This window comes from Camellia sinensis, chromosome 14 (genome assembly GCF_055761805.1).
Source record: "Camellia sinensis isolate YWXY chromosome 14, ASM5576180v1, whole genome shotgun sequence".
NCBI classification, from domain to species: Eukaryota; Viridiplantae; Streptophyta; class Magnoliopsida; order Ericales; family Theaceae; genus Camellia; species Camellia sinensis.
The window spans coordinates 62,813,367-62,838,995 of NC_138974.1; the positions used below are offsets into that span (position 1 = coordinate 62,813,367).

General features: G+C 40.2%; 1 pseudogene across 1 annotated transcript; it reads right to left on the reverse strand.

The window, feature by feature from the left end:
* Positions 1–1,856: 1,856 nt before the first annotated feature.
* On the reverse strand, positions 1,857–25,285 carry LOC114296874 (glutamine synthetase nodule isozyme-like; annotated as a pseudogene). The gene is made up of 7 exons (XR_014350285.1): positions 25,194–25,285; positions 23,077–23,125; positions 22,657–22,763; positions 22,449–22,536; positions 21,879–22,008; positions 3,787–3,833; positions 1,857–2,158 (listed from the first exon to the last, which is right to left on the reverse strand). The product of XR_014350285.1 is annotated as a glutamine synthetase nodule isozyme-like (transcript).
* Between the last annotated feature and the right edge of the window lie 344 nt (positions 25,286–25,629).

A 25,629-nucleotide genomic window follows, 5' to 3' on the forward strand; every position in this document is an offset into this window, starting at 1 on the left:
AAATTTAAAAATATAAAAAAGAGTGAGAAATAGCAAGTGGCGGCGGAAAACGGTGGTGAAAAGTGGTGATGGTGGGTGGTGGGTAGCTGGTGGTGGTGGGTGGTGGCGGGTGGGTGGTGGTGGTGGTGGTGGTGGGTGGGTGGGTGGGTGACGGTGGTGGGTGGTGGGTAGTAGCGAGTGAGTGGTGGTGGTAGTGGTGGTGGGTGGTGGTGGCAAGTGGGTGGCACATGGCCAGTGGTGATGGCGGGTGCGTGGTGGTGTCGGGTAGGTAGTGGTGGGTGCGTGGGTGGGTGACGGTGGCGGGTGGTAGCGAGTGGGTGGTGGTGATGGGTGGTGGATGGTGGTGGCAGGTGGGTGGCGGATGGCGGGTGGGAGATAGGTGGTGATGGTGGGTGGGTGGGTGACGGTGGTGGGTGGTAGCGAGTGGGTGGTGGTGGTAGTGGGTGGGTGACGGTGGCAGGTGGTAGGTGGTAGCGAGTGGGTGGTGGCGGGTGGTGGGTGGTGGTGACGGGTGGCAGGTGGTGGATGGTGGTGGCAGGTGGGTAGTGAGTGGTGGTGGCAAGTAGGTGGCGGGTGGTAGTGGCGGGCGGTGGATGGTAGTGGCGGGTGGTGGGCGGTGGCGGGTGGATGGCAGGTGGGTGGTGGTGGCGTGTGGTGGGTGGTGGTGGCAGGTAGGTGGTGAGTGGTGGTGACAGGTGGTGAGTGGTGGTGACAGGTGATGGGTGGTGGTGGTGGCCGAAGATGGTGGTGGAAAATGGTAGCGGGTGATGGCTAGTGTTGGGTGGTAAAAAAAAAAAAACTGAAAACTCAAAATGGAAACACATTTTTTGTGTTTTTATTTTTTTGCCAAATTTATAAACTGAGACCACTGATTTATAAATTAAAAATTTTACCAAACAAGTTTTTATTTGAGTTTTTTAAATTTTTGTAAATATAAACAGAAAACTGAAAACGTAAGTGTTACCAAACGGCACCCAAACGTTTGAAATTTGGTCACTGAAAGGATTTAGCGACTAAAAAGTTTTGTCACCAAGTTAGTCGCCTATACCCTGTTGGCGATAGTATTGGCGACTAAACTTTATTTGGTCGCCGAAAGTGTTACATTTGCCTACTAAATTTCTGTTAGTCGGCAAATGTTAGCTTTTTGCCACTAAAACAATTAGTCGCCGAATGTGACTTTCGGCTACTAATATTCGTATGGTCGGGGAAGGTGTTACTTTTTTGCTACGAAGGAATTAGTCACCAAAAGTGAACATTTGGCTACGAATCTGTACTTAGTCGGCAAATGTGACATTTCGGCCACTAATTTTTTAGTCACTAAAAGTTCTACATGAAAATTTTAACCAATTATTAGAGACTAAATATTTTGGTCACTAATAGAATACATACTTTTAGCGACCATGTCATTTTTTGTGGTAACTTTTGGCGACTAAAATTGGTCGTAGCCAAAAATCTCTTAAGTTTCATTTTTTTACTTTTTGCCACCAAATGTTTTAGTCACTAAATGATACGCATTTTTTCCGTGACTAAAAAATGTTGTGGCCAATAGTGAAGTTCTCTCATTCTCAATTTGTTTAGCTACTAATTGTTTGGTCACAAAAACTTTTTTGGTTATGTTTTTGTTACTAAGTTATTAGTCGCCAAAACATTTGATCACGTATTTGGTTATCAAAATATTTGGTGGCCAAATATTTATTTATTTAAAAAAAAAAAATTGTTGCTAAACAACCTATATCCATAATATTATTAGTACAACCTGTACCCTGTATAAATAATATAATCCATCAACGCTAAATATATTATCAACCATTCAAGCATTCAACGTGCACACATTTCAGTTCTAACCATTCAAAAAATTAATATTGAACGTCCAATTCTATATATAATACAAATTCCATATGAACCAAGTATAATCCAACGTAAATAATTTAATTCCATACATAACCAAGGACTAACCAAATTAATTAACAAAAAGGACATATGTATCACAACCTAAATTAGCATATATGCTAATTTCTACCATGCCAAATTAGCTGATATTTACCACACCAAAAAAGTAATTTGTACAAACCACTATATATATGGGTAGATGTATAAAAACAATGCCCTTCCGTACTTGTCAAAAAAAATCATATCCATATTTTATGTCCAAAACCATCTGCAAATAAAAAAAATGTCATTAGTTTGGTGCCTATAAAGGCACTTTTGGACGACATATAGCAACTGTATTTATTTCAAACATGAAAAGACAAGGAGAGTAATAACTATTAACTAATGAAAGACACCCAAACATGGAATGGTAGACGAACATCGATTCTATGAATGAAAGCCAAAAGTTATGTTTATGACAATTAAAGGGGCCATAGTCAACAAAAGCAGTAAACAATTTTCCCAAAATATAACCGTACATAAACTAATAAGGAAAGAGTTAAACAAACTATAGTTTAAGATGGTAGTACCAAAATAGTTGCCCATGACATGGGCATTTCATGTTCTACCACATAAACACATTGTCGCCACCCATACGATTTTTTCGACTATTGTTATGACATTTTCAATTCTAACTCCCAGCCTAGGTGTCCTATTTACGTACCGCCCATCTCTACATGTCACATTTGGACCTGGGAAGCTTCCCGTTATGTAAAAACAATGGTTCGGGGGCTGTTTTGCATTTTTTTCCCCCGATCGCCTTTTTCCGATTAAATTTATGACATTTTCAACTCTAACTCTCAACGTAGGTGTCCTATTTACGTACCGTCTGTCCTTACATGTCACATTGGTCACCGAGAAGCTTCCCGTTACGTAAAAACAGTGGCTATGATACTGTTTTGCATTTTCGCCCCTCGAACCCCTTTTTGTCGACTATATTAATGACATTTTCAACTCTAACTCCCAATGTAGGTGTCCTATTTACGTACCGTCTATCCCTACATGTCACATTTGGCATCGGAAAGCTTTTCGTTATGTTAAACCAGAGGTTCAGGGGTTGTTTTTCATTTTCGCCCTCCGACCGCCTTTTTCCGATTAAATTTATGACATTTTCAATTCTAACTCTCAACGTAGGTGTTCTATTTACGCACCGTCTGTCCCTACATGTCACATTTGTCACCGGGAAGCTTCCCGTTACGAAAAAATGGTGTCTCAGGGACTGTTTTGCATTTTCGCCCCCCGAACCCCTTTTTGTCGACTAAAATTAATGACATTTTCAACTCTAACTCCCAACGTAGGCGTCCTATTTACGTACCGTCTGTCCCTACATGTCACATTTCCCACCGGGAAGCTTCCCGTTACGTTAAAACAGAGGTTCAGTGGCTGTTTTGCATTTTCACCCCCCGAACGCCTTTTTCCGATTACATTTATGACATTTTCAACTCTAAATCACCACAAACTGGCATAAATCACCACAAATATTAATAATTTTCACAACAAAAAATTGTAAATCTTCTTACGATATACCTTTTTTAGGGGTGCACAGACATTGTAGATTTGTCCTAATAATTATTATATCCAATAGAAGTTGCTCAGAACAAATGAATGAATTCCCAAATTTCCTAAGCATAGATCAGAGTTCCCAATCAAAGGTCTCATGACTAATGAAAAGAACAACCTAAATCTATATCAAATTAAAGTTCTTAGAACAAATAAATGAAGACCCAATTTTCCTAATGCATAGATCAGAGGTCAATCAAGGATCTCAAGACAAATGAAAAGAATGACCTGAATCTATATCAAATACTTAGAATAAATAAATGAAGGCACAGATTTATGAGGAGCAAAGAAACTTACCTTCGTATATGTAATCTATGTGGTATAGATTTATATAAAGAAAGTACCTGGATGACAAAAAAGAAGAAATTGATTGAGAGAGTATCCACAAAACACAAACATTAAAAAAGCAAATATAAAGCTAATCATATATTTTTTTTTAACTCCACAAACGAAGCACAGTAATTCATATATAATATTTATAAAAAAAAATTCAAGAAAATAAATCACAAAAGGCACATTCGAATTCAATCTGACCACATTCAGATATAAAACATGAAGAACAAAGGTAGTAATAGGGCATATACAATGTATTTATATATAGATGAGAATTCTTTCCTGGATTTGATCGAAAAAAATTTCGAGAGCGTTCATCGAAAATCCAGACATGCTATGGGAGTCCTAACTATAAAAAAAATAAAAATAAAAATTTGAGTTATAACCAAACATCACATGAGATGTAACCAAACAACTCTTAGATTATAACCAAAATAATGTCATAACCAACATCACAATCTGTCATAACTAACAGCACAATAGGTCATGTAATCAAAGACACAAAGATTGTAACTAAAGGCACATATAAAGGGGGTGTGTGCATATAATTTCCCTAAATTAATATATTTATAACTACTCTCCACAAAACTCACTGATCCCACCCACAAAAGGTCAATGTTGAGGCTGGGTTTGACAAGTAAGATTGCAAGATACATGAGGATGCTTAAAAGAGAAAAGATTAAATTAAAAAGGAAAGGGTATAGAATACTCTTTCATCCAGCTACCAATATCAGTTCTGAAAATCCTACGTGATTTGTGATTAGATCAAGATTAACTAATTCCAAAACCCAATAAATTCAAAACACTCAACCTAAAATCATCAAACACTTACGAGAGTGATTTTAGTTTGTTTGTTTTTGAGAATAAACAATAAATCAACACAAACGATTTTTTACGTGGAAAAAACCACAATTGAAGAACCTTCAATTGTAATCAAAAACCACGGGCGAACCGCCACTATCAATCCACTACTGAAGAACGAAAAGATTACAAAGAAATCATACAAATTACCCAACCCTAGTCAATTTGTCTCTGAATCTTCTGTAACTCTTTTTACCACACCTTCGTCACGGAATTGATTCTGAAGTTGATTCCACACCACAACTTCACTCGTCGAATTAACGACTGCGTAGACTCAAACGCCTTTTGGATCCTACGCTTTGATCTTCGGAATCCACCGAAGAGAACTCACTTGAAACTTAAGAAGCAACCTCCTTGATGTATGAATTTTAATGCATAAGTTCAGAACTCTCTTAAGAACATCAAGAAAAAAGATCAAAAATCTCCCCAAGAAGACTTTAAACACAACCCTAGTTTGTTTTGATCAGATCTAGGAAAACCAACCTCACAAAAACACCCTTAGCAGCTTTAAATAGAGAACTGGATCCGCGATCTCCGCTCGAGCTCACAACAGCCCGCTCGAGCGGACTGACCAAAAACTGCATAAGAATAAGCTGAGATGCGCTCGAGCGTAGGAGTTTCCGCTCGAGCGTAAAATCGCACCCACCAGTATCTGTGCTTGCCCTGTCAAAATACTGTGACCTGCTAATCTACGCTCGAGCTCAAGAGTCTCCGCTCGAGCGGACAGTATAAAAACACAAAAACATAGTTTTGAAGAAACACAAGGTTTTGTCTCCGGATTTGACAACACAGGGACCTAACAAGTTCCATATAAAGTTTCCAATAGTTCAAACAGAGCGTTCCAGAAGACGACTTATGTATTATAGATAGACAGTTACTGAGTGAGTAAGGCAGGAAAAGAGTACATTTAAGAGCAAGCAAATCAAGACTTGAGGCAAAAACCAAAATTGATTAGCTTCTAAATTATTAGAACATATCTCTAAAAAAACATGTAGATATTCTGCAAGTCTAAGCCCATTTTTTCCAATAATAAAAAGCCTAAATGTAAGCTCCAGGTTTTTTGTGAAGTATAGAAATGAAGAACAGTAATAGAAAATATGCCCAAGAAAATGTTCCCTACAGTGCTACATTTCTGTGGCCACAAAGTCAAAATAGTAAAAGTTTGGCAAACTTGAGAATATGCAACAAAGTCTGGCTCCCTTTTTCCTTAAATAATATCTGAGGCATAGGTTTGAGGAATTATGAAAATTATTTGAAACTTAACAGCATGTTGTGTAAGAAAGGGAAAAACACACAACAAAATCACAATGACAGCCAGTTGACCTAAATATCGGATTGCAAAGTGTGGTGCCCTTCAAACATCAAACGTCCACAAAGTCAATCTCGTTAAGTTCCTTCCTTATTGACCTAAAATCAACAACAAACCTAAAAGCTGCTTAAAAAAAAAAAATCAATTCATTGTAAGTACTAAAATAGCCCGCCAACATTAAAAGCTTCTGAAAAATTCCCATATTGGCTAAGATCCAACATGAAATCTTTTCTAAAACCATCTCAGTGAGGAAGCAAATAATTGTACTACAAGTGTGAGCTTGGTATGAACACTTACCACTATAGATGAAATGGCCTACAGGCTTAAGGAGTTAAAGAGGGACAAAAATAGAATTATCATTTAGAAAAACAATTGATAATTTCAAATTATCCATCAGTTTCTAACTTAGTATAAGCTAGACAAACTCAAATGAACAACATCAGCTGTACAATGTACAACCTACCCATCCCCTTCCATAAACCACAAGAGTCTGCATTAGAAGCATCATATATCCAAGCAACTCCCCTTAAGATTACGAGGAGTCAAACAACAAGTAGACAATGAACTGCATTCTCAATATTATGAGAGCACTGCATTCTCAAGAGTGTTTACAAGACAATCCATGATTCAAGTCCTGATCCGTTAGCATTGAAGTGGGACATAGAATCACAGGGCTATCCTTTTTTAGACTATTCAAAATTGTTCAATGAAAACAATACTAGCTGAGCCAAGTAATGGGTTGCTCAAGCTTGATTAGAAAATTTGGTGAGATATAAAATGAAGATTGAGGTTTACTAGTTTATTGCATGAATGATCTCAAGTAAGATTCTACTCAAGCCCATAAAAAACCAAGCAATTAGAGCTTGGTTTCTTGGTTAGTCTCATAAAATTATCGACCTCTCAAGTCAAGTTTAAGCTGAGTTGAATAAAACAAGCATCAAAATATGGTTGAACTATTCAATAAGGGATATTTTATATCTTTTTAATTCCCATTTACCTACAATTTCTCTTACCCAATCAGATTTAAAGGGCAATATGCTATAGTTCACAAATTCAAGAATTGAAGTTCTAGTTTATCTTCCATACTTATTTCCCATCAAAGTTGAGAGACCGACTAGATAACACTTTTTCAGCTACAAGGCCTACGTAAATTCAAGAATTTTCCAAAAAATTATGACTTTCACCTAAGTTGTTAGAAAAATTACTGTGAAAGACTCGTAGAATTTGAAATATAAATCTTACCATAGTTCCACATCTTCATTACTACTAATTTTCTCTCTTGCAGTTTATTACAATAGAGGGAAATTCGTACTATGCACTTATGCTATTTTCTTCTTATTCTTTCGGTAGGATTAATTTTCGTCATGACAATATTTTAATTATAATTTTTGGTTATGCGTGTTGGTTATTCCTACTGTAGAATTTAGAGAGATCAAAGAAGACTAAAGAGAAAGGAAATGGTGGAATCGCATACGCAGATCCTTGGTCGTAGATGTCGATGGAAGCGAAGACACGTTCGACACTGGACTTGAGCCTGGTGAGAGTGGCCTTCTTGTGGGCGACGATGAAAGGGGCGTCCGAGCTCGCCAGTGTCAAGAACAGAGCTGCTATCAGAACAGAGCTGCAAATGGAAGAAGAAAACCCTAGAGGCTGAAATTAGGGGAAGAGAGACTGAAAGATAGAGAGAGGGAAAAATAGAGAGAGGACATACCTGGGGTAATGCTCCAATGGTGGATTAACGGTGGTGCTCGTGTGCGATGACGGTGATGCTCCCGTACCCGACGACGATGGAGACAAAGGTGAGAGAGAGGGCAGAGACGTGAGAGAGTGAGAAAGAGAGAGAGAGAGAGTCACAGAGTGAGAGACAGAAAAACGTATGAGAGTCTGAGCGTATGGAAGTGTATTTTTTAAACCTAGTTTATTTTCCTTCCCGACCAATTTTTGTAGTCGCCAATAATAAATAAAGACGTTTTTCCAACTAACGACTTTAGTAGCCAATTATTTTTCCCTCTGAAATCTGAAGTCCAATTTTTAAATTTTTTAATTATAATCACCGACTAAAATTTAGTCGCTAAAAGTAAATTAATACCGACTAAATTATTTTTAGTAGCTAAAGATTATACATTTAGGGACCAAAATTTTTTTAGTCGCCTATAGGGTAGTTTTTTAGCGACTAACTATTTTTAGTCGCTGATTGGGTCATTTTTTAGCTACTAATTGTATTTTAGTCGCCTATTGGGCTATTTTTAGTGACTAACTGTTTTTTAGTCACTAATTGGGTCATTTTTTAGCTACTAACTGTATTTTAGTCGCCTATTGGGCTATTTTTAGCGACTAACTGCTTTTTAGTCGCTGATTGGGTTATTTTTTAGCTACTAATTGTATTTTAGTCGCCAATAAGTAATATACGGCTACTAAAATATTTTAGTAGCTAAAATATGAAACATTGCCGACCAATTCAAATTTTAGCCGCCAAAGGGCTGACTTTTGGCGACTAAATTAATTTTAGTAGCCAAATTTGGTCGCCAAAAGTGTAATTTCTTGTAGTGATGGTATACACTCATGGTTAATGCTGAGGAAAATAATAATTGCCTCTTCTATTTTTGATTATCTAATAAATCATAATGGAATACAATATACTATCGGCCAACATAGTACATAGTACGATAAAGTGTGGGGTCAACTGTATTTTTCCAAACGTCAAGGGAGATGAGTGTAATTTAGGCTTGTTTCTTTTACATCGAAGGAAACCTTGAAATATATTAGGAAATACTTAAAGGCTTGTTTTGGACCGCCAAATGTAACATTTTGGAACGAAAGTGTACCATATTTCAAAACGTGTGTTCTAAAAAGGTAATTTGCTAGGTAATACTTCTTCCTCTTCTTATCTTTTGTAAACAAATTTCCACTGCATATATCTACTATAATGTATAATGCTATAATCTTATCATACTTTTTTGGGTTAAATTTATGTTATAAGATGTATACTGAATGCATATTATTATCAAACCATCAACATTAATATGTTCATATGTAACATTTAGATAAGATCGCATTGAATACTTATTATCACTTGCCATGTTATTCAAAGAAATTACATAGATGAATTATCGAAAAGAATTGTTTTTTAACTGCAAATGTAAAGATATACTCATATCTGATATGACACATATCTATGTTCATATTTTTATTAATTGAAGAAAATATTCGCAAAGAGAAAAACTTAGACACAAAATATAATTACAGTCTACTTTTCAAATTCATAAACCAAACACAATTTGTAGAAATATTTCTATTGAAATTGTAGCACGACCCCCACGTGCAAAGCGCATGAGGGGCCACCTAGTACAATATAAAAATATGATAAATATATCATTTAATTATTATCATAGTAAGACAATTCCTAACCAGTTCTCAATTTGTGTGCCATCTCGAACACATAAGCTCCAATTGATGATATAGCACGATACACAATCATCTTAAACATATTTAGTTCACTTAAGCTTTAAGATTTTAAATATAGATGACAAGAATTATGAATTAATTAGAATATTAATTTCCTTTAACCTCTAATCAAAACATGTTTAGCCATGTATTAACCAAACTAATTAAATATAAAGACTCTAATCATATATAAATCTTTATTAAGTTCACTAATTACACAATTAAACTTAAATTAGGCTCATACACATTAAATTACAATTCAGTCATGTTTAAATTACTGAATCAGAAACTCATAAACATATAAATTTCACAATTCAGCTTCAATTTCAAGCAAATCAAGGCCCAAAACCTTCTATAAACTTGTTGAATTTACCATCTATAGCTTCCAACAAACTCATGACTTTAAATTGAAGCTTAATTCCATGGAAAAAGATCAAACCCTTGAATTTCAAGGCAAAAACATAATCCATGCACCTTAGAGTTCCAATCTTTGAAACTCATGGAGTTTGTTCTTCCAATTTCAAGAACCATGCAAGAAAAATAATTTTATGAACATATTTTCATGAATCAATGCCATGAATGTGGAGAGGTAAGCTCAAAGTCTACAATTTCTTCCTTAATTACTCAAGCACAACTCTAAACATGCAAGATTTCTTCTTGATTAAATTTAAATCCTCAAAATCCATGATAGTCCTTCAATCTTGAAAACCCATACATGAATTGCAAAGTATACAAATAAATCTTCATGAAATCATCTATGCATGACAAGTTTAAAAACTAATTTATTTTATTCCTGCAATTTGAGACATATTCATGTTAAACTCTAATTCTCATAGCCAAAACTTTTATCTCATGCATGAAGTCATCTCCATTCAACATATATTTTAGAAGATGAGGAGTAGATTTGCCTTAATTTCAAGAATTTGGAATGAAAACTCACCTTAATTTGAGGATTAATGAGCTATCTTCTAGTTCTTCCTAACTTCTTCAATTCTCCTTCTTTGAGTTTAACCCAAGAACTCTCTCTTTTCTTCTCTCTCTCTACGTGTGGGTTGTGTAATAGCTCCACCAAACCAAGTACTCTCTCTCTCTCTCTCTCTCTCTCTCTCTCTCTCTCTCTCTCTCTCATTTGTTGTTTATTAAGATAAAATGATGAGTAGAAGTTTCATATAATTACCATTTAATATTAAACTTAATTCATCCAAAATTAATAAATTATTTCTAGTTAAATTAAATTAATCCTCATCACAATAAAACCTCAATTACACTAAATTAAATTATACTAATGTGTATTAAGCTCTAATTCCTATTCAATTATTTAATTCCAACCTATTAAAATTAGCGAATCAGACAGAATCAATTTTTAATTAAACTTTCCGGATAACTCTAAAAATTCCAATTAACCTATCCTTGTACTCAATTTTGATTTCTGAACCCATTTATGTCGTCAATTTCAGTTTCAAAACTGAGCTCACAACGAATAGTTTCTCAATTTAAATAGATATTTACAACGAATCAAATTAGATAAGTCATAATTAATCATTTGGCACATGTCATAATTAAAATTCAATACATAATTGTGGGAGCCGAATATTGAAAAGAATTAGAAGCATATTCCAGTCAGATAATATTCGGCTCTATCCGGCACGTTCAGGATGCCGAATAAAATGGATAGATAGGCCGAATAGTTATTGAACTATGGAGCTAAGGGAATAAAAGGATAATGAGTGAAAAGTGGGCCTTGCCCTGAGGCATAGGGAACGAGTATAAATAGAGGAATAGCAAACTGAGAAAGGTATGTGAAAATTATTTTGCTTAACTTAGAATACAAGCAATCTTGAGTGTGAGACTGACTTGCCTGTCGGAGTGCTAATTCCGGCACCCCCGACAGGAGTCTTCATTCTTTTTCAGGTGACTAGAAGAGGATCAAAAGCATCCCCCAGGATCTGAAGAGTATCCCCAAAACCACTTCTCCATAATTGGCACCGTCTGTGGGAATACTCAAGCACATCCATGGCGGGCGTGACGGATGACCCTCCAATAGCCACTGATGAAATCACGCAGTTAGACGATTTTACTCCAACAAACATGCATGGACTGGAGAATATCCCGGTACGACGCACTTTGAACTTCGCCTCACCTTCGACCCCAGAGCATGAGGCAATGCAAGCGATCATGGAACAAGCAAAGCAAAACGAGCAGCGGTTAGAGAACATGATCGCTGAGAACGAGCGTCTCCATCAGGATTTGGCCCTGGAGGTGGCAAAGTCCAAACAAGCCGTGTGCCAAGATCTGGAACGACCTCTGAAAGCAGCTGATTGACGATCTCGAGCCCGGCAACAAGACACTGATAGCGACTCCGACTCACTATCTCCGGAGCCCAAAAAGAAAGGACGACCTGCAACTTCCAGCTCCTCTAAAGAGGGCCCACGTATAAGGCATAAGCGCAGAAGAAACGGCTTAGATGACGAGGACCAGCATGATCCCTTTGTGCGACGGATCGCAAGGGCAATCCTTCCCAAAAAGTTTAAAGCTCCGTCATTCACTCTCTATGATAGAAAGTCAGACCCCACTGATCATATCCGCCACTACAAGCAAGCCATGACACTGCATGCAGACGATGAGGCCCTCATGTGCTGAATATTTCCCAGCAGTTTAGGACCATTGGCTGTCAGGTGGTATTATAAACTAGAACCGGCTTCGATCAAAACCTTCCACCAAGTACAGAAGTCCTTCAGGGCCAGATTCATCACCAACGAGGTTCAGTCGAAACAAGCCGACTCTTTCTGGGCAATGCAAATCCTGCCAGGAGAAACACTAAGAGCATATTCGGCACGATATTGGGAGTGCTTTAATCTTGTTGATGATGCTTGCAACGATTCCATTGCTATCACCGCCTTCAAAATGGGATTACACCCGGATAGCGCCCTCCGCAGTTCCTTGACCAGATGACTCTCCAAAACAGTCTGGGGGTAGATGAAGAAAGTAGAGGAATACTGTAAAGTGGAAGATGACGCCTTGCGGGTTAAAGCCGGACACATTGCCATAAAAATGGCCCCCCCTGAAATTGCTCAACCAATAAGTTCCGTACCTCCTCAGAGCCCTGAACCACGACAGCGGGCTAAACAAGACAAGAAACGGGATTCTTGCCAATCAAGCGAACAATGCTCACACCGAACAAATGAGCAATTGCAAGTTGATAATAGGAGCACAAAGCGCGCCGACAAGAAACATACGGAGCTGTCAGAGCCAATCAGCTCGGTTATGTCCCAAATCCAACATCTTCCGTTCTTCAAATGGCCGTCCAAAATGGTGGGACCTCCCGACACGAGACGATGGGACAAGCGGTGTGAATATCACAAACATCATGGTCATGATACGGACAACTATTATGCTCTGAAAGACCACCTTGAGGAATTGGCGTAAGATGGTCGACTCCAGCAACATGTCCGAAAAAACGCAATCAAAACAGTTACCCTTCAGCAGGATTCACCTCCTCTCGGCATCATTCATATGATATACGGTCTTCTAACGCCACTTGCCGTACACGCAATTCCGTCAGCTCCCCAGAAGCAACGCACACCATCGAAGCAGCCCCACGAAGCTCCGAGTATTGTCTTCGACGATTCTGATCTTATTGGCGTAACACTCCCCCATAGCGACCCATTGGTCATTGAGCTACACGTGAGTCGATCTATCGTTGAGCACGTCCTCATAGACCAAGGGAGCACTTCAGAGGTTATGTATTATGAAACCTTTATCAAACTCGGCTTCAACGAATCAGACCTGTCTCCAGCTCCTCATCTTTTGTTTGGCTTCAACGCAAATCCAGAGTACCCGTTGGGAAAAATCTCACTACCCGTTTGAACAGGCTCCCAAACAATGGATGTAAAGTTCTTGGTCATCAAGCTCCCATCGCCATATAATCTCATCATGGGGCGAACTTGGTTGCATGCTATTCAAGCCATGCCAAGCACCTACCATCAGCTGTTGCGCTTCCCGACCGTACACGGCATTGAGCAAATCCGTGGTTCCCGGCAATCCGCACAACCATGTTATCTCCTTTCTGGAAAGACGCCTGCGAAGTCGTATGCCAACTCCTTCGAAGTGCCAAATCGAAACATCCTCAACAATGTCGGACAACTCCATAGCGAAAAGCCACAATAGTCCTAGGCGACACCAGCAAATACTTGCCAAGTCATATAATCAACGCGTTCAGCTGCACCGCTACACACCGGGAGAATGGATTATCAATTAGGTCATAATTGAGACGACCATTATTGGAAGGATTCCTTATCAGCTTAGAAATACGTCGCGGTCCTGAAACTCGAAAATTCTGTCATTAAACCTGACTTGTGGGGAATGATCTTAGCTCTAAAAGATTCGCCATGTACACATTCCACCTTTGTAATGCAAGGATTCTTGTTGAACAGTTGTAGTCCCACCCACTGCGAAATCTAGCCAAAAGGTGCTCTGACAAATAGCCTCCGGATTCGGAGCGCCCTCGGCGCATGACGTCGTTGGGCCGATAAAGCCTCCGGATTCGGAGCGCCCTTCGTAGATATCACGACTGGCCAAAAAGTCTCCGGATTCGGAGCCCCCTTGGCGCATGACGTCGTTGGGCCGATAAAGCCTCCGAATTCAGAGCGCCCTTCTTGGATATCACGACTGGCCAAAAAGTCTCTAGATCTGGAGCCCCCTCGGCGCATGACATCGTTGCGCCGAGAAAGTCTCCGGATTCGGAGCCCCCTTGACGCATGTCGTCGTTGGGTCGATAAAGCCTTCGAATTCGGAGCGGCCTTCGTGGATATCACAACTGGCACAAAAGTCTCTGGATTAGGAGCCCCTTCAACGCATGACGTCGTTGGGCCAATAAAGCCTCCGAATTCGGAGCGCCCTTCGTGGATATCACATCTGGCCAAAAAGTCTCTGGATTCGGAGCCGCCTCGGTGCATGACGTTGTTGGGCCGGTAAAGTCGCCGGATTCGGAGCGCCCTTCGTGGATATCACGATCGGCCAAAAAATCTCCGGATTTGGAGCCCCTTCGGCGAATGACGTCGCTAGGCTGATTAAGTCTCCAAATTCGGAGCCGCCTCGGCACATGACGTCGCTAGGCTGATTAAGTCTCCTGATTCGGAGCCCCCTCAGCGCATGACGTCGTTAGGCAGATAAAGCCTCCGAATTCAGAGCGCCCTTCGTGGATATCACGACTGGCCAAAAAGTCTCCGGATCTGGAGCCCCCTCGGCGCATGACGTCGTTGGGCCGATAAAGCCTCCGGATTCGAAGCGCCCTTCGTGGATATCACGACTGGCCAAAAAGTCTCTGGATTCGGAGCCCCCTCGGCGCATGACGTCGTTGGCCCGGTAAAGTCTCAGGATTCGGAGCGCCCTTCGTGGATATCACGATCGGCCAAAAAATCTCCGAATTCGGAGCCCCCTCGGCGAATGATGTCGCTAGGCCGATTAAGTCTCCGGATTCGGAGCCGCCTCGGTGCATGACGTCGCTGGGCTGATTAAGTCTCCAGATTTGGAGCGCCCCTCGTGGATTCACGATTGGTCTCCGCATTCGGAGCCCTCTCGGTGCATGACGTCGTTGGGCCGATAAAGCCTGCAAACCAAAGCGCCCTCCAGGTTCACATCAAAGCAGGGATATGTAATTTGAGCTGGCACAACCGCATGAACAGAACAAAACGTGCCAACACTCGAAATAAGATGCTTAACAAAAATTCACAATGAGATACAGACTTTTAAAATAAAATATTTTATTCGATTAAAACAGTAATTACAAAAACGCAATCCGCGTTTGAGCATTACAGTATCTATTTTCATACGGCGTCACCTTCATCCTCACCCTTTTCAAGCTTCGAAGGCAAAAGAGGAGAAGTGGTTGTGTTGGTACAGCGGCAGCGCCAAATCAACGCCCATTACTCGGGGAGCGTCCGTAGCTTGAAATGCTTCAATCTGACCGCGCTTGGATCCACAATGTTCACACCGGCGAGACAATCACCCTCAAGGTAGAGAGCCTTGACACCATTGACAATCTCAAGGCCAAGATCCAGGACAAGAAAGGAATTCCCCACGAAAATAGTAAAATTCAACGGTCGCGACGCTACGTTGGCCTCATCCTTCCTTCGGGGTGATCTGCTTCGACGACCTGAAGGCTGACGTTTTTCCCGTTCTTTGAACGCCCCACCTCTTGCATGGGTGGGTTCTCTACTGCGATTCATTGTAGTATCGAGCTCAGCCAAAGTTCGAGCCTCCCTTCTGCTGATGAAGAAAATTCACATTTGTCTGACCCCACGCAACAAAGTTGTTTTAAAGCGAGTCTGAACACAATAAGTGAAATTACTGGGGCGAAAAGTCTGAGGTAATTTATTTCTAATCCTTGCGGTGACCCCGAGGCGATTTCATTAACATTGAACCCCAAAAGACGGACGTCGGTAGATATTGGCCATAGCCGCTCCATATACTAATTTTTGGCTTTTTGGAGTTAAAATGGACTAATTATGGCAATTATAGATGGGCTGACAGTTTCCGGATTCGGAGCCCTTGGAGCGTGACACCTTTGGGCCGATTAAGCCTCCGAATTCAGAGCCTAATCGGCGGATTGATCGTGCGTGAAACAAATGACACTTAACCAAGAATGCTCATGACAAGCCGGCATATAACCGTTCGGAATTAAATGCCTACTTAACTTGGGCCGGACAATGTTTATACAATGAAAATGTATTAAAACGCGAGTGTACCGAATGCAGGTTATAATGAAGCATTTAAAATAGACGATTTATTCAATCAGGCAATAACTACGCAATTACATAGTATTTTTATTCGACCTCGCCCTCATCCTCACTCTTCTCGACTTCAAATGCGGAAAAGGGAAAATGATTACGTTGGTAGAGTGGCAGCGCCGAATCGATTCCCGACGCTCGGAGAGCTTCCGTGGCTTGAGATGCCTTGATCTAACCGTGCTTAAAGCCACGATTTTCACATTGGCAAACTTCCTTAGCGAGTTTCTCTTTGGTCTTCTGAATTCCGACCAGTCGGCCGTTATGGAAGCCTTTTTCATAGGCCACGCCTCTCGCAGTCTCAATCGCGAACATGCTAGCCGTATTACGATCGGCGATCGCATCACTAATCAGCCTTTGAGTGACCCTTTCTTTGACAACTGGGTTGGGTTGGCCGGTTGATTGGGCCCCGGCAGGCTTGATTTTCTTTAGCTCACGCTCGGCCTTCTCGGTGCGAGCTTCTAACTTCCAAATTCGTTCATCTCTCTGTTCTATGTCGTGGCGAGCGGCGCGAAGACGTATGCCGATCTTATAAGCGGTGTACAGTCCCCTCACTGCCCCATGAACGCCTTCACGAAACACTTCGAAGTCCGGCCGACCTATCATCGACTGCTGAACTTCGGGTGGAAAAATTTGTCGAGTAACTCGACTGCCACATTTGGATCTCGAATGATCGAATTCGTCTCCGTCATTGGTCTATTACCCATGAAGACCGTGAAACTCAATAGACGAGGAGTCGCATCGGATTCCCTTCCAGGACGGGACTGAAGAGACTTACGCTATGGCTGATTGTCCCTCCTAAGCGATCTACTTCGACGACGAGGAGATGGGTGTCTCTCCCGATCCCTCGAAGTCCTACCGCCTGTTCGTAAGGGTTCATCGCTTCGATTCATGGCACCTCCCAGCTCAGCTAGCGTCTTCCTTTCACCTCTATTGTTGAAGAAAAGCTTATTTGACATTCGCACTTGTTTAATCTTCCTCAAAGAGCGGGACTGAGATGCTCACTGAGCGCACAAATAGGACCCTCGTTCACGAAGTGCACGCCTATTTATTCCCTACAAGGGCAGCATCTCTGAGGCTGTCTCATTAATATTAAAATGCTAAGGGCAGATTAATCAATCTATACGGCTTGAGTGCCCCAGCCGTTCCATGAATCGATTTGTCTGAACAGTAGTCATGAATTTATTCTATTTATGATTAAGTCAGATCTCGGCGTTCTACGTTCATGAACCAGCTAGGGCAAGGGAAGATTAATTAATCTATACGGCTTGAGTGCCCCAGCCGTTCCATGAATCGATTTGTCTGAACAGTAGTCATGAATTTATTCTATTTATGATTAAGTCAGATCCCGGCGTTCTACGTTCATGAACCAGCTAGGGCAAGGGCAGATTAATCAATCTATACGGCTTGAGTGCCCCAGCCGTTCCATGAATCGATTTGTCCGAACAGTAGTCATGAATTTATTCTATTTATGATTAAGTCAGATCCCAGCATTCTACGTTCATGAACCAGCTGGGGCAAGGGCAGATTAATCAATCTATACGGCTTGAGTGCCCCAACCGTTCCATGAATCGATTTGTCTGAACAGTAGTCATGAATTCATTCTATTTATGATTAGATCAGATCCCCAATTTCAATCGGCTGTTAAGTCTGCCGTCTCACGCAAGCTTGACATTTGGTTCTAACTGCTGATTCTCCTAACTATACACTCATACAGCAAACAATACGATAAATAATTTAAGAGCATATAAAATTTTCATCCATAAACTGGGCATTGGCAGCGGACATTTTACATATGAAAACTAAAAAACGTACATTGAAATTGAAATTGCATATACTTAATAAAAGTAGAATGTCTCCCAGATCAATCCTCGGGATCAGACTCAAACGGCTCAATGTCCACTTGCTCGTATGGAATTGGCACGGCCAATGTAACTCTAACGGAAGCAAGGGCTTTGAGCCACCCATGTTTGAATCCCCGATTCTCGAATTTCGGGACCTCGTCTACATATTCCTTGAAGGCGGCGCTCCTTCCAGCCTCAAGTGCTGTAGAAACTTCGGATTTGGCTTTTTCCTTGGCCGCCTTCAACTCCTTAACTCGGCCTTTGCCTTGGCAAGCGCCTCCTTGGCTAACTCGAGTGATTCCTCGCTCACATTCGCCCTATTCTCGGCTTTGGATCTGAGCTGGTCAGCAGTCTGAGCCCCCTCACTTTCTGCTTCAGCTCGAGCATTTTCCATTGCGGCTCTCATCGCCTCAAATTCGGCCCTGCTCCTTTCACCTTCAGCTTCAGACTTTAAGCGGCCAATTCTTTCAATGGCATCATGTTAACGGCGGCCTAGTTCGGCTATCCTTCCAACTGTCTTCAAAACAGGTTGGGATCATCACACCAAGGAATATCATATGCAAACCAAATCAAACGAGTAAAAAAGTGAAAATCGTACACATACCAGAAGGGCCGACTGGACAGCAAACGCTATAGCCGCCAAATCCGGCTCCTCTTGAAAGGTGGCCTTGTCAGCCGGTAGTGAAACTGAGGCGGCCAAGCTCAACGCTACGGCCGGATCCTTCATGGTGGATGCGTCAGCGGAGATTGGCGTGTTTTTTATCTTTGGTTGAACAACAAAAGGAAACACGACGTCGGACTCCTCTAAACGAGGCCGTTTGCCAGCAGGGCTATCCTTCGAGCCAACGTCTCCCTCGGCGTTACGTTTTTCGCCCCGCTCTTTCGGAACTAGTCGTTCTTCCGTAATCTGTTGTTCGGCCTCCTTCTCCATCTCATCCACAACAACTTGAGCCGTTTCCCCTCCAGTAATGAGTTGTAAAGACTCAACCGGGGCAGGCTCAGAACGAGCGGCCTCTGTCTTTTTTCGGGCGGCCATTCGTTCGGCATTTCTCTTTCTCGCCATCTGTGTGAGATTTTCCCCAGCCATGCCTTCAGAAAAATCCCCGGGTAGATCCCCCAAGTCTGTAAAATATCTTCGAAGGAAAACTCTACCTGACCCGAAGTGGACAGTGAGTCAGGTTGGTTACGACCGGCAGCCTCAAACGCTGACCTCTGGGCTTCGTCGACCTCTTCGGCCTCAGCAGCGAACTCCCTGATTGATTCGGCGACTACCTCGATCATCGACTCTAAGTTTTGCTCCGAATCAGGAGTTTCGAGACCAATTTGTCTAAGAGACTTGAAGCTAGGGAAGACAAGAGCCGTATGGTGTTGTTCGCCGGTTGGGATCGGAATGTTGTCTGCGGCCGAGAACGTAGTATAGGTAGGCTCATGCCGCAGAAGAATGTGGGCGGCTCAACCTTGTTTCTATACGTTTGGACGGCCACAATACTTTAGTGCAGTCTTAATTTCCGCAAGGACTGCGTCGTCAGCCGAGGTCAGAACCTTTTTCAACTTATTGCCTGTAAAAACAGAGGATTAGATTTGGAAAAGGAGCCGAATAAAAGAAGGGTCAACAAACAAGGAGTTACACAGCAACTTGGTTCACCTCTCCGTCTGGGAATAGGGTCTAGGCAATCTTCGCCTTCGCCGAATTCCCAGTTGCCTCGGACATTGACCATTACATCGTCAACTCGTTTGCCAGAGCTGGCAAGCATTGTTACCAGTGATGGTCGGTGTCCTTGGCCCTGAGAAAGTAACGACCGAACCAACCGGAGGATTTGGCTAAAGCGTAGCAGTGCCGAATCGCCGGAATGCCAAGGTTGATCCTGAGGCGCCGGTTCAACTCTTCGATTCTCATCACGATTCGAAAGAAATTCACATTGGGTTGCGAGGGAATCAGACCCCAATGTCGGAGGACGGCCCTAAGAAATGGATGTAGGGGAAAGCAAACTCCGCCCTCCGCAACGGATAGGAGAGGAAAGACGATTATATTTCGGTCGTCCCTCTCCATATCAGGGGAATTGTCCGTTACAAGAGATAGATGGACATTATCAAGAATGGAGAAATGTCTCCGGAACCCAAAAATTCGATCCTCGAAGAGGAGGTCTTTCAAATGCTTAGCCATTTTAGTGAGGACTCAAGGATATTTTAAATCAAAAAATAAATACCGAAAGTAGGATTGCAAAGAGAAGAGAAGAAGACTTACGAAAGGCAAAGGAAACAAGGAGAAGACGGATAGGAGTTATAGAAAATGCCAGAGAAGAAATACCGATTGGCAGTCCGGAAGGTTCGAAATATTCGAAAAAGCATGTATTCGACGAGACTTAAGCTTCAAATCATAATAAATGCGAGAGAAGCACGAATGAGGCGGGAAAGCGTTATAATGACCAAAAAGCGTATATGCGTCCCGACACGCATCGGGAAGATGATTAACCGTTGAATTTTAGTGTCCCCAGATTAGAAGCCAACCACGCCGACTAGATGATGCTAGTGGGGTGTTTGGGGGGCAATTGTGGGAGTCGAATATTAAAAAGAATTAAAAGCATATTCTAGTCAGATACTATTCGGCTCTATCCGGCACGTTCAAGATGCCGAATAAAATGGATAGATAGGCCGAATAGTTATTGAACTATGGAGCCGAGGGAATAGAAGGATAATGAGTGAAAAGTGGGCCTTGCCCCGAGGCACAGGGAATCTTGAGTGTGAGACTGACTTGCACGTCGGAGTGCTAATTCCGGCACCCCCGACCGGTGTGTTCATTATTTTTTAGGTGACTAGAAGAGGATCAAAAGCGTCCCCTATGATCTGAAGAGTATCCCCAAAACCACTTCTCCACAATAATTAATCACGTATAATTACGATTAACATTTTGGGATTGTCACAGTCTCCCCATCTTAAAAAGTTTGGTCCTTAAAACAAGAACCAAACTGCACATCTCCAATACAAAACAATCACATAACTATAGAAAAATACTTGGGACCCCTTTTTTTTTTAGACCTCCACAACCCCCTTTGGATCTCAACCATTAATGTATATGTGGGACCCACTCATGTATGTGTGGGGCCCACACCATCAATGGCTGAGATCCAAAGGGGGTTGTAGGGGTCTCCAAAAAAAAAGCTTCTCAATCATTGTTGCATAACTATAATCATCTCCCATTTAGTTTCCTTCGTATTAAAGATTAAGTCGTTTGTTGCCTTCCACAATGTCTATAGAATTGCCAAAAACACTCCCAAATGTTCCTTTCAACAATCAAGACAACCAACTCTTCAACACCAATGTGCCACCATCAACCCTACCATTGCGACCCTTCCACAATTACATCAACTGTTATTTGTACCCCTAGACTGTAACCACTACTCTAACTCTAACCAAACATCACAATTGTTACTCCAACACAAGAAATGTTGATGCCATCCTTTCATAGTACTTCCAAACTACCAAAATCACATTCTTTAGGAACCACTTCTAATAGCTACTAAAATCAGATTCATTAGGCACCAATTCTAATAGCTTCACAGTAGCACATATGTGCTTCCAAAAGGCTGCATGTTTGAGTTTCTCATCCAATCATGCTTCGTAAAATTCAAAATTTTGGTCCCACCACAATCTTTTTTATAAGAAACCCCAATTACAAAATATATGTACTTTTTCCCTTAATATAGTAAGAAACACAACTTTATCACAAAAAATATTTCTTAATTCCACCTAACCAAAAATTTTGTTCTTAAAAATTTCAAATAAAATGTTCTTAAAAGTTTTACTTAATTTTACCTGGCCTGACATCACCTCACCATTGATTCCACTTATGTTAATCCCAGCATAAAGGCAAGCCTTGTAGTGTGAATCAACAATATCACGTCCAAAAAGCTTTGTCGGCACCAGCCCCACAGTAGTATGGTCCCTAAGTTGCAATAACAAAAGGTTCAACTATAAGTCTTAGGCAAAAAGAAATAGCCACAAAAATATTCACCAGAGCATCTACAAGAATTGTTATTATATGTTATTGAATTCTGCACAATAAACAGCAAATTAAATTTGGTTAAGAGAAAAGGTGCATAACAAGGACTTCTTTATATATGCTTTTTAATAGCATTGTACAAATGGCTCAAAAAGATTAAAAGCTAACATAATATTATGTAATTTTATCCTTTTCGGTACACAGAAGTGGTTGCAAAGCATGTCAGCATCCAAAAGTTCACAAGGACTAAACCAGCAGACAAAATTAATATACCAGGTTTAAGAAATTTCTAAAATTGGAGGACATGATCACTAAATATTATAACTCAGACAAAATAGACAAATGAAATTGTTGATATTCGGAAAAAGTATCAATTTCATTACCTGAGGTCCAGGATAACCTCCCTTTGGCCACCCGATAGGCCGCTTAACATCTTTTTGCAACAAGGTGTACTCTTGCTCAATACCATGCCTATTTTAAAATTAAAATTCAAAATAAATTACAGCCTCCAAAAATTAAACGGACAAAGATACTCAAACAAAAGTTACAATTAAGTTTTGACAATATTTTGAAAAGCTTGAAATCCTTTACCATGGTTCTTCAGCAATAACATCAGGGTGGCTGAAAATCTTCTCAGCATGGTGCCTCTTGTTCGTTGGAAATGGTTCACCAGCAGGAGTGCAAGCATCACAGATGATCTAAGACAATAATGATTAATGAGAAAGACAGCACAACAAAACTTTTTTCACACATTGTTTAAGATTTCACGATGAAAGTGCCCCAAAACCCAAATGAATTGAGGAAATGTTTCATTCATTGGAACAATTTAAGGAAGGAATGAAATGACTATTCCTTGGCCTTCCAATGGAATGACAATTCTCCTAAATTGGTGAATGGTGCTTTTATTTCCAATGTTAAATTCCTTTCCTTTGTACCGAAACAAACATGAGATGATTATTCTGATGGAATGACTACTCCATTCCAATGAACTACATGAATGCACTAACTCACCAATATATTGTTTCCCTTCCTGAATGGATCTTCCAAAATTGCTTGAGGGCTGTTTTTTCAATTCAACAAAAACAGTTTATACACTACCAGTCTACCGGTTTGGAAAAACATTCTAAACTAACATTTAGTAAGGCAAAGTTTCCTAATTTGGAGCAAAATTGTTTCAATCTCATATATATAAAGAAATATACATACAAATTGCTTTGGTTCAATCTCATATAGGGACACATTAGATTTTTAAATTAAGGATAACCCAAAACTTTTTTTGGCCTTAAAATGTCAACTCTCATCAAAAAGAAAACAAACAGACTAACAGAGAAATGCAGAAAATGATCATCAAGAAACAAATGTTAGAAATGGTTGGAAAAATTCTGGGTAAAAACAGAATTTTTTTCCTAACTTTGGTCTATTATTTAGGTGGGACCCATACGCCAAAATTGGCGGGTCTAAGTGGTAACGCGTTTTTTGCCGCGTTGTGAATGACATGGTATATTTGGTTGCTCAAAACCATTATGGGGTGAATTGGAAATTGAAGCCAAAGTATGCTCCATGGAAATGGAGTTTTGGTGGAAAATCCTTAAGGTGTGTATAATGGCTTGTCCCACATTGATTTGGTGGGAAATTTTGAGTGGGTTTATAAGGCATGGGATTGATACTTGGGGTGTGCCCCAAGGAGTACCCAAGTTTTGTAGAGAAGGAGGTTATGGACAATATGGGCTAGACCCATGGGACCCAAAAATTACCACACGCGTGTCGCCGCTGTCCGTCTGGTTAGGCTTGTTCTGCACAATACTAATTTTTTTGGGCAAAAAACATTTGAGTTTATTTTATTTATTTTGAAATAAAATCTGTCCGTTTTTTTTTTTCAAAATTCTGGTTGTAAATTAAATTCAAATTTTGTAATGTGCCTCTTCAGAAATTCTGTCCAAACCGGATTTGTTCCACCTGAAAAGATTTCAAATCTGTTTAATTTTCAAATTCAAACAGATTCGGTTATCTCTCCAAACAGTACCAGTTCAAACCCAACAGGTTCAGTACCTGTTTAATTCAAAACCAGCAGCCACCAATCCATCTATAAATAGGCAGCTCTCATTTGATGAATTCATTCAATATTTTCGTCCCTAATAATTCTGCTATTATTCTCTTCATATTCCTGCATTAGTTTTCTATGAGAAAGAGCATATACACTTAGTGTGTTCGTCGTAGGAATAAATTGTAGTGCTGTATTTATTCGTTGATTGATCATTTTATCCTGGGAGATAGACGTCCGTATTCTGAAAGCACTGTGGAGATGACGAATCTGTGTTAAGGACACAGTGTTGAACACTGGACTTGATCAGAATATTATTCAAGAAATTAATCAAGTAAGTTGGTTATTTATTTTCTGTTTTATTTAATTATTTAAATCAGATTTTGATTTTGTTTTTGTAACAAAATAAAAATCTATTTTTATTTATTTATTTTATTTTCCTGGTTTGATTTTTGTAATCAATTTTTTATTTTATTTTCCAGGTTTGATTTTTGTAATCAAACAATTTCTCTCCGTTCCTTTATTTCTTATATATTCTGTTTGTTGTTAAGTATACAACAGAAATAATTTTTCAAATACAGTAAAGATTGTCCTACAACAAATGCATAATTGAGAATGATAACTAAATAAGTATAAGCACAAATATACAGTCAAAATTTACATTTCCCGAGAAATATCACTAAACAAGAAGCAAATATCACTAAAAGAAAATAAGAACATATTCAATCTTGTTTAATTCAAGTTCTATGCAATGAAAAACCAAGAGCGTGTTTGGTTGTCTGAAAATGAGAATCAAATAATTTTAGAATTGAATATTTTATACATAGCTAGTTAGATATGTTTAACTGTCAAAATTGAAACGACTAAAAAATCTTCAAACTAACTTTTTTTTACAGAACTTTCAAATTGCTTTTCCCTTTTACACGAAGAACAACCTAATCTACAATTAGAGGATTCAAATCCTATTCTCTTGAACACTTGCATAAAATTTGAAGCTCCATATTCGATATTGGTTCTACTTGTAATGATACCGATGTATTCAAAAGCAAAGAGAAAGCAAATGAAGACAGAGAGTATTGAAATATACATACGGAACATCTTAGTGATGAGTTTGAGCTTGTCCTGGGCCTCTTCGATGAGCTCTTTGACTTGGCCACTTGCGAGGCGCTTCTCGATCATTTTTTATCTGTAGAGAAACCAAATATCAAAACACATTACAAACTCTATCTACCCAAGAACAAATGAATTTGAAAAATTAATTGAAACAAACTTTTGTTGCAATCTTAGGAAGAGGCTTTGCCACGAAGAGAATTTATGAGTTATTTTAGTCAGGCATATTGTCAAACAATTGGTATACATAATTTCTCCACACATTAACAAGCTCGAAAACACATACAAATCAGGCATGAACATCTCAGTAGAAGACAAGCAATGAGCAGGAATATCGCCAACAGGTAGAGCAAGAAGATGGTGGTGCGAAATTTAAATGTTGCCCAACCAATTCTTCTACAAAGAGAGAGGTG